At 39.1% G+C, this 8,051-nt stretch overlaps 1 non-coding gene across 1 annotated transcript; it reads left to right on the top strand.

The window, feature by feature from the left end:
• Positions 1 to 572: 572 nt before the first annotated feature.
• trnav-aac (transfer RNA valine (anticodon AAC)) lies at positions 573 to 645 on the top strand. Its single transcript has one exon. It is a non-coding gene; the product is annotated as a tRNA-Val (tRNA).
• Positions 646 to 8,051: the final 7,406 nt, after the last annotated feature.

The raw sequence follows: 8,051 nt of genomic DNA, 5'->3' as shown, positions 1-8,051 counted from the left end.
TGACTTAAAAATATAGAATACAAAGATTAGTAATTGACGGTGATTACAGCTGGAGGTGTCCTGTGAACAGTTTTAGAGGCTTCTCTTTTTGTTGCAGTTCCACGGCTGGCCACTGGGAAAAATCGGCGTGCCTGCTGAGTGCGAGACCCGGGGCCTGGTTTTACGCCAGATGTATGACGTCTTTCCATTTTCCAATCCGCCTCCATGTCATGTTTATGTCATAATTTGTTTTCCATGTGTTCGTGGCATTCAAAAATATGCATTTAGAGGTTCGAGTCAAATAGTTAAAAAAATCGTTTCACTCAGTGAGACACTCACAAAAAAAGGGGTTAAAAAAATTCACCACGCCAGGAAAGGTGAAGGCAATCGGGTTGGTCGGCCCTGCTGATGATGAAGTGTCCCTTATTTATTTTTCAGAGAGTTGGCACCCTTAGTAATAACAGAACAGGAGAGTTCACACATCAAGAAGAAAAAGAAGAAGATCATTTCAAATTTATAAACGAAGACATGTTTGACAACCGACTCCTCTCACAGGTTTTCCAATACCCCTTCAAGTCATGCATGCGTCAACAGTTTCCGTAGTGTAGTGGTTATCACGTTCGCCTAACACGCGAAAGGTCCCCGGTTCGAGACCGGGCGGAAACATTATTTTCTCCATCATGAAATGATGTTGTAGATAAGATAACAAATAAGAAATAAAGCACCACTGTTTTTCCTGTTTGTTTGTTTGTTTGTTTTATTCTGCTAAAGCAATAAAAAAATTCTCCAGAAAACATATTTGTAATCATGCCCTAATCAAAGTTATAGAAACGCTGTTCTATTTCAACTGTTGCAATCAAGATCATATTTTGGAAAATAGTCATTCTAAAAATCAAAAATGCCACACATGTTGACTGCTTATCCTCCATATTCTAGCATTTTAATTACAACATTGTGTATGATGTGTGGTAAATATACATCGATTGAACACCAGCTTTAATGATTACAAACACGAACAAATATTAGTGAAGAAGCAGATTGAGCAGAAAATAACAAGCATGAATACTGCAGCTTTAACATGTATGCATTATTCACTGGTAGCAGGAGTCCGTTTAACTGTTGACATTAATTATTGTATCCATAAGCTACTTTGACATCAATGATGGAAACTGCATATATGTTTTTCCTTTCGCGAACACCATAAGCGCCTCTCCATTTTTCGTCTCATCCTTCACCAGCTCCAGGAAACACTGAGCTACCTCAGACACACTGCAGCAAAATATAATAAAAAAATACAACATCAATAAGATCACATGCATATTCACAGAAAAGATTTAGAGAACAAAACAGATCAACAAATACAGCTGTTGTAAGGCTTATTATAGCTGTAACAAAAACCAAACAGTGGGAAACCTACCTTAAAACTCCGCTAGCCTCACGAAATTGGTTCGAATGGTCAGCCAGGTGAGAGAAGTGTAGAGTATCTTTGCCAAAACACAAAGACACAGGATTTCAAAATAAAACAGGAACTAAACACCAAAACCATGAGAGTTATGGTCTTGGGATTTTGATTTGGAGAATTTTTGAGCCTTGTTCAGTTATCTTGTTTAAAGCTTAAGTCTCAGTTAACTGATGCTCTTTAGCTTTTTTTTATTTTATTTTGAAAGGGTTTCACCTGTGTACATACAGTCCTGTGCTTTCTTCCTTTCCTCCGATTGCTTGTTGTGCTACTGTTGGGTTTATTTGTTTCTTGTTAAAATCAAACCAGCTTCTGTTTCAGAGGACAACCAAGCCATGATAATATGAAGACAACAACAAAGAGGAATAAGTGAATCAGCCAAAAGTGTTTTTGAGCTCAGATGGAGGTTCTTAAAAGATCCCCCAAAAACTGCACAGATCTGCCGGCGTCTGCACATTTACAAACAGTTAGCTTTGATCCGTCAGCAAGGGTCTGCTCAGAAATCACTGAAGTCTTTCATTAGACGTAAAATTATACAATCTGAGTGCAGAATGAGTCATCTTTATGTTGTTGTTTTCCAGGGAAAGATAAACTCAGGAAAAATACCGGCACATTTATTTGTCATTGTTTGGCCAGAAAGAAAAAAAAGGTAAATAGTGCAAGACAATCATATCCAAACAAAACATTAAACTAGATCAGGGGTCGGCAACCCGCGGCTCTAGAGCCGCATGCGTCTTTTTTCTTTTTTCTCAACATTTCGACTTTTTTCTCGAGATTGTACTTCAACATTAATCTTGACATTTCGACTTTTTTCCTCAACATTTCAACTTTTTTCTCAACATTTCGACTTTTTTCCTCAACATTTCAACTTTTTTCTCAACATTTCTACTTTTTTCTCAACATTTCTACTTTTTTCTCAACATTTCTACTTTTTTGTCAACATTTTGACTTTTTTCTCGGCTCTTTTGCGCCGCCCTGGTGGCTCCTGGAGCTTTTTCAAAAATGTTTGACCTTTTTTTTCCTCTTTTTTTCCCTTTTTTTCTCTTCTTCTTTTTCCTTTCCTTTTTAATCTCGACATTTTGACTTTTTTCTCGACATTTCAACTTTTTTCTCAAAATGTTGACTTTTTTTCAACATTTCGACTTTTTTCTCAACATTTTCGATGTTTTTCTCAAAATGTTGACTTTTTTCTCAAAATTTCAACTTTTTTCTCGAGATTGTACTTCAACATTAATCTTGACATTTCGACTTTTTTCCTCAACATTTCGAATTTTTTCTCGACATTTCGACTTTTTTCCCAAAATTTTGACTTTTTTCTCAACATTTCGACTTTTTTCTCAGCATTTCGACTTTTTTCTCAAAGTGCATAATGAAAAAGAAAATCTTCCCCCAGTTATAACTAATATAGATACATGCAGCATGTGTTGCCTTCATTCTAAGGCTGATACAAGACTTTTCATTTTTTGCGGCTCCAGACATATTAGTTTTTTGTGTTTTTGGTCCAATATGGCTCTTTCAACATTTTGGGTTGCCGACCCCTGAACTAGATTGTAGGATTTTTAAACAATATGTTAAACGACTGCCTGAGTTTTTTTCCAACTTGAGCAAAGCTACTGGATGCATACCTCAAGCTTTAACGCTTCTTCACACTAAACCTGAAGATTTATGTTAACGTGAATGTGGTTTCATCCCACAAAGTCAAGACGGATCGATGAGGCCATAACTTAAGTAGCACATGTACTGAGCACCTTTACAAGGAGGCAAAAAAACAAAACGGGGCCATTGTCTTCTGTCCGCTGTCCGAACTCCTCCGGCAGCATCAGTGAAACCGTAGACATCTGCGTTTACAGTGCTCGTCTCTGTATTCATATCTGTGAGCATCTCCTCTGTTATTTGATTTCAAACTCGCACAAAAACCTTCTCGGTGCCGCCTTAACAACAGGCTGCACAGATGGGAAAGTTTTCTGGTAATTCGACATTGAAGAAACAAAACACCGCAAGCTGCTGTACAAATGAAAAGGCCCATGGCGGCGCATTGTAGAGGTGGGCTCGCCCTCTCATTCTGGCAGCGGGTGATGTTTTCATTTTCTTTCAGTTCCACCCTCATTTTATCATCCAGTTTACTTTACTGTTCATTTACAGTACAAAGAATCAGTTCTACTGCTTTATGCCTCTCCTCCAATCAAATGTCTCTTTTTTTAACGCAGCGATGGGAGGTTTGGGCCTAATAGATCTGGAGGGAAACACTTGTGTGTAGGGATTTTCGTGGCATCTTTGTCAAAGGGGTCCTCCAGTCCGGGCTGAAGATGCCTTCTCATTAAGTTGGGGGTGCTGGGCCTTATTGTTGTGCTAATAAGGCACAGATGTGGACACCCCGACTCCGGAAAATTATCCAAGCAGTTTTGACAGCAGATGCCTCTCAGGGGGGAGAGCCAGGGGCGGCGTGGGGATGGAGGGGGGCACAATCCTATGGGGACCATCGTAATTGTTTTTGACAAGGATACATTCCAAATATGTACATGCGTGAAAATGAACCAAGCTTGAGCTGTCAGACTCTGAACTGAGATATTTATGATGGCGGGGGGGCGGGGGGGCTCTTTTCTCCGGGACGAGAATGAAATGATGATTTTAAAATTCAGATTTCTGGCAGGCCCGCAGAAGCGTCGGGGAATAAGACGACCGATCCTCATCCCTCGACAGCTACCGGTCACGCACCCCTGAGCAAGGCATTGTGCTCACTGCTGCTCACTATCCGAGGTACTTTCAGATATTATACAGGACTGTCTCAGAAAATTAGAATATTGTGATAAAGTCCTTTATTTTCTGTAATGCAAAAATGTCATACATTCTGGATTCATTACAAATCAACTGAAATATTGCAAGCCTTTTATTATTTTAATATTGCTGATCATGGCTTACAGCTTAAGAAAACTCAAATATCCTATCTCAAAAAATTAGAATATTCTGGGAATCTTAATCTTAATATGTCCTTTCTGAGACAGGACTGTCTCAGAAAATTAGAATATTGTGATAAAGTTCTTTATTTTCTGTAATGCAATTAAAAAAACAAAAAAGTCATACATTCTGGATTCATTACAAATCAACTGAAATATTGGAAGCCTTTTATTATTTAAATATTGCTGATTATGGTTTACAGTTTAAGATTAAGATTCCCAGAATATTCTATTTTTTTTAGATAGGATATTTGAGTTTTCTTAAGCTGTAAGCCATGATCAGCAATATTAAAATAATAAAAGGCTTGCAATATTTCAGTTGATTTGTAATGAATCCAGAATGTATGACATTTTAGTTTTTTTAATTGCATAACAGAAAATAAAGAACTTTATCACAATATTCTAATTTTCTGAGACAGTCCTGTACATAAGAGTGAGCAGATACATAACTGCTGGTAATTAAAGCAAAATTACTCCAGATACACTGACTAAAAACTGAAAAACATTAGGGAGAATAAAACAAATATATATCTTAATAACGACCACAAACTTAAACTGTACTGTCACCTTAACGATCCACCACAGTGATTAGGATTTATTTTATTTATTCTGACAGACTGACGGGGCGGCTGTCATGATGTCTGGGGATCACGGGTGGCTGTCGGACTTGGCATTAACATTAACATGCGTCCTGAGGAACTAGTGCTCAGCGCTTGTAAGACGTGTTCCAACCCAAGAGCGCCTTTTGTTGCAGGATACGACCTTCCCAGTCTGTATGCAAATACATGCATATGTGGCATTTCTGCTCGCAGACACCGAAGGCATTGTTATTTTTAAATGCTGGAGGGAGCAGCTGGAAATAACTGGGTGTAACACACAGAAGAAACAAACAAACAAACAAAGAAGAAGAAGCCTGAAATAACAAACTGGGCTAAAGAAAACAAAAACAAGGAAAGAGCCCAGGAAGTATCCAGGAAGCCTTGAATTTCTTGGGTAGATACAGTAAAGAAGGTTTTTTTCTTTATGTTAGACTTGAGATCACATTTAATGCAACATCAGACTAATGTTAGTGTTACAATGTTGACATTTAAAGGAAAAAAACTACTAAACAACTAAGCAGGTGCACACACACACACACACATACCATTTTAGTTGCTAACTTAAAAATAATAAAAAAAAAAGAAAGAAAGAAACACTGGTTATGCATGGAGGACGCAAGCAAACCCAAATCTGACAACTGGTGAGAAATAAACACAAACTACATTTGTCTCCATTCAGCAGTTTCAGTGAGGGAAACACTTTCCCACCAAACAACCAGCAGACAAACTGCTCCTAACAATTGCCCGTTGGTTAAAATGTGTGCAGCTTATTGATTCGGACTTCACGAAGGACACAAGACCAAAGAAATAACTTCAAACGGTTATAAATCCATTTAAAAATGTTATAAAGATCAAACATTTGTTTTGTGTACAAACTGAAACAATGGACTCAAACAAGAGTAAGCTTAGTTTAAAACCTTTCATTTTTGTTGCTGCTTATACTTCTTTTTCATGGCAAAAAGAAAATAAATAAGATCAAATAAATGCTGTACCGTAAATCTCTTCATCAGATTTGCATGTACAGATACACTGCGCTCCATTTCTGCAGAGAACCAGTCTCAACAGCCATACTCTTGAAAACTGTCTCGGGAGACGGGTTATCCCTCCCGCCCACTCCCATTTCCATTGGTACAGAACGCACCAAACTAATCGCAGGGCGTTGTAAAATCCAGCAGTGCCCAAGACCCAAGATGGTGGCAGATTTGCTAGTAACGCCATAGATCAAAATGTTTTCATTTGAAACCTGCAACAGACAACTCACGCATTCCTACTCCCCTCCACACCACTTTGGCTGTTTTTACCAATACTAGTGTGGCTGTCACTCAGCCCATAATGACATGCTTCATTTCTCTGATTGGTTGTGTGTCTATCCAATGTCGCGTAAAGGCAGTTTCATCTCGGACGGTCTGTTGATACTGTCCCCTGAAAATCAAAGTTCAATCCTGTGGAACCTGACTACTGTGACTACGTTTACATGCAGTCAAAATTCGCTGCATTGCTAATATTCCGGTTACTGAAACATTCGGAATATTCCGTTTACATGGTAATTAATCATTCGGGATATCTGGATCAAACCAGCAACGCGCGGAGAACATCATGACGCAATTCCCGTCATTTCCGCTTCTTCTTCCTGTATCCAAATTCAAAACAAATGCTGCTTCGCGCAACTTTTCGCTCACCTTCTTGTAAATCTCGCTATCCCGGTACTTTCTACCGTCTACAAATGCCTAAATGTTCATATCCTTCATTACATTTATGAAGTGATTAGTCTCCTCCTCACTCCAAAAGTGTGGCGTGGTCTTGCGTTTCTCCGTGTTTATAAGAACTTCCTGGACTCAAAAGACCAGGATTCCTTGTGAACAGAGCATGCGCAGAAAACAAATTCATGTTCCGTTTGATGGGGATATTCCGTTTGGTGTTTATATGACCAAATATTCGAGTTTTAAAAGGAGTAACCCAGGGGTCATATTCAGGTTTTTAAAAACCGGAATATGAGCAAATTCGGGTTATTCAAAGGGGTTATTGGTGTTTACATGGCCGTGCAAATTCGGGTTATTGCCAATATTCGGGTTTTAAAAGGGTTATTGACTGCATGTATTCATATCGAAATGGGAAAAGAATTAAGGTGAATTAAGGTGGTGGCCCAGGTAAGGAAAACAACAGTACTTTTACCAGAATTAGGGAGCAGGGGGCTCCACAAGTGTAGACAATCTAATCAACTATTTGATGAGATGTAAACACTAAGCTGCGCTTAAAAGCCATTAGATCACATGGGTCTTTTTTCCCCACTCCTCCTGGTGGGTTACACTCATGATATCAACAAATCCCACCAAGACACCGTCATCCCGTGACCTATTTATATCAGACCAGGGCCGTGTTTAAGTGTACCCTCCGAGGGGTTTCAGCTAATGTAAAAGAGACAGGTGGAACAGGAGAGAAGCAGGAGGAAGATTAACTTACTTGTGGCAGTGACTACGTTTACATGCAGTCAAAATTCGGGTTATTGCTAATATTCGGGTTTTAAAAGGGTTATTGACTGCATGTAAACGCAGTCATTTAACGGCTGCAGCTTGGACGTGGCTGCTGTCTGCCGGCCATCGCCGTTACTGACCAGTTTAATGTGTGTCTGCTCGTAAGAGGATTTTTGGTTGCGTGATGGAGGCTGAAACTCTCCTCCGAGGTGTTTTTCTTTTCTTTTCTTATGGTGCTGATTTACCCTTGACAAAGCAGTAGAATCCAAACATCCGTAGAAACCCAGCTCCTGGTTTTCCACCACTGCGGAAGATGTCATACATTCACACAGGAAGTTGTCTTTTCACCTTTGCCACCACTTCTCCATCACTGAGCAGGAATCCCTCCGTTTTTCATCTGTGAACTAACACACACTGTCTTTGTTTGCCGCTCACTGATATGATTTGTTTTCTGGTTTCTCAGCCAGGTTTTAGAGAGTTTTGATGTTTAAAACAGTTTCTTACTGTATTGTATGACAACAGCAAGACACGGCCTTAAGAAAAGTATGGAATTCAGAGATTGTCATTAAAATCCTGTTTAAAATATGTG

This window comes from Cololabis saira, chromosome 14 (assembly GCF_033807715.1).
Source record: "Cololabis saira isolate AMF1-May2022 chromosome 14, fColSai1.1, whole genome shotgun sequence".
In the NCBI taxonomy this organism is placed as follows: Eukaryota; Metazoa; Chordata; class Actinopteri; order Beloniformes; family Belonidae; genus Cololabis; species Cololabis saira.
Note: the sequence above shows the minus strand (reverse complement) of the source record. Positions and strands in the feature narration are given on the sequence as shown.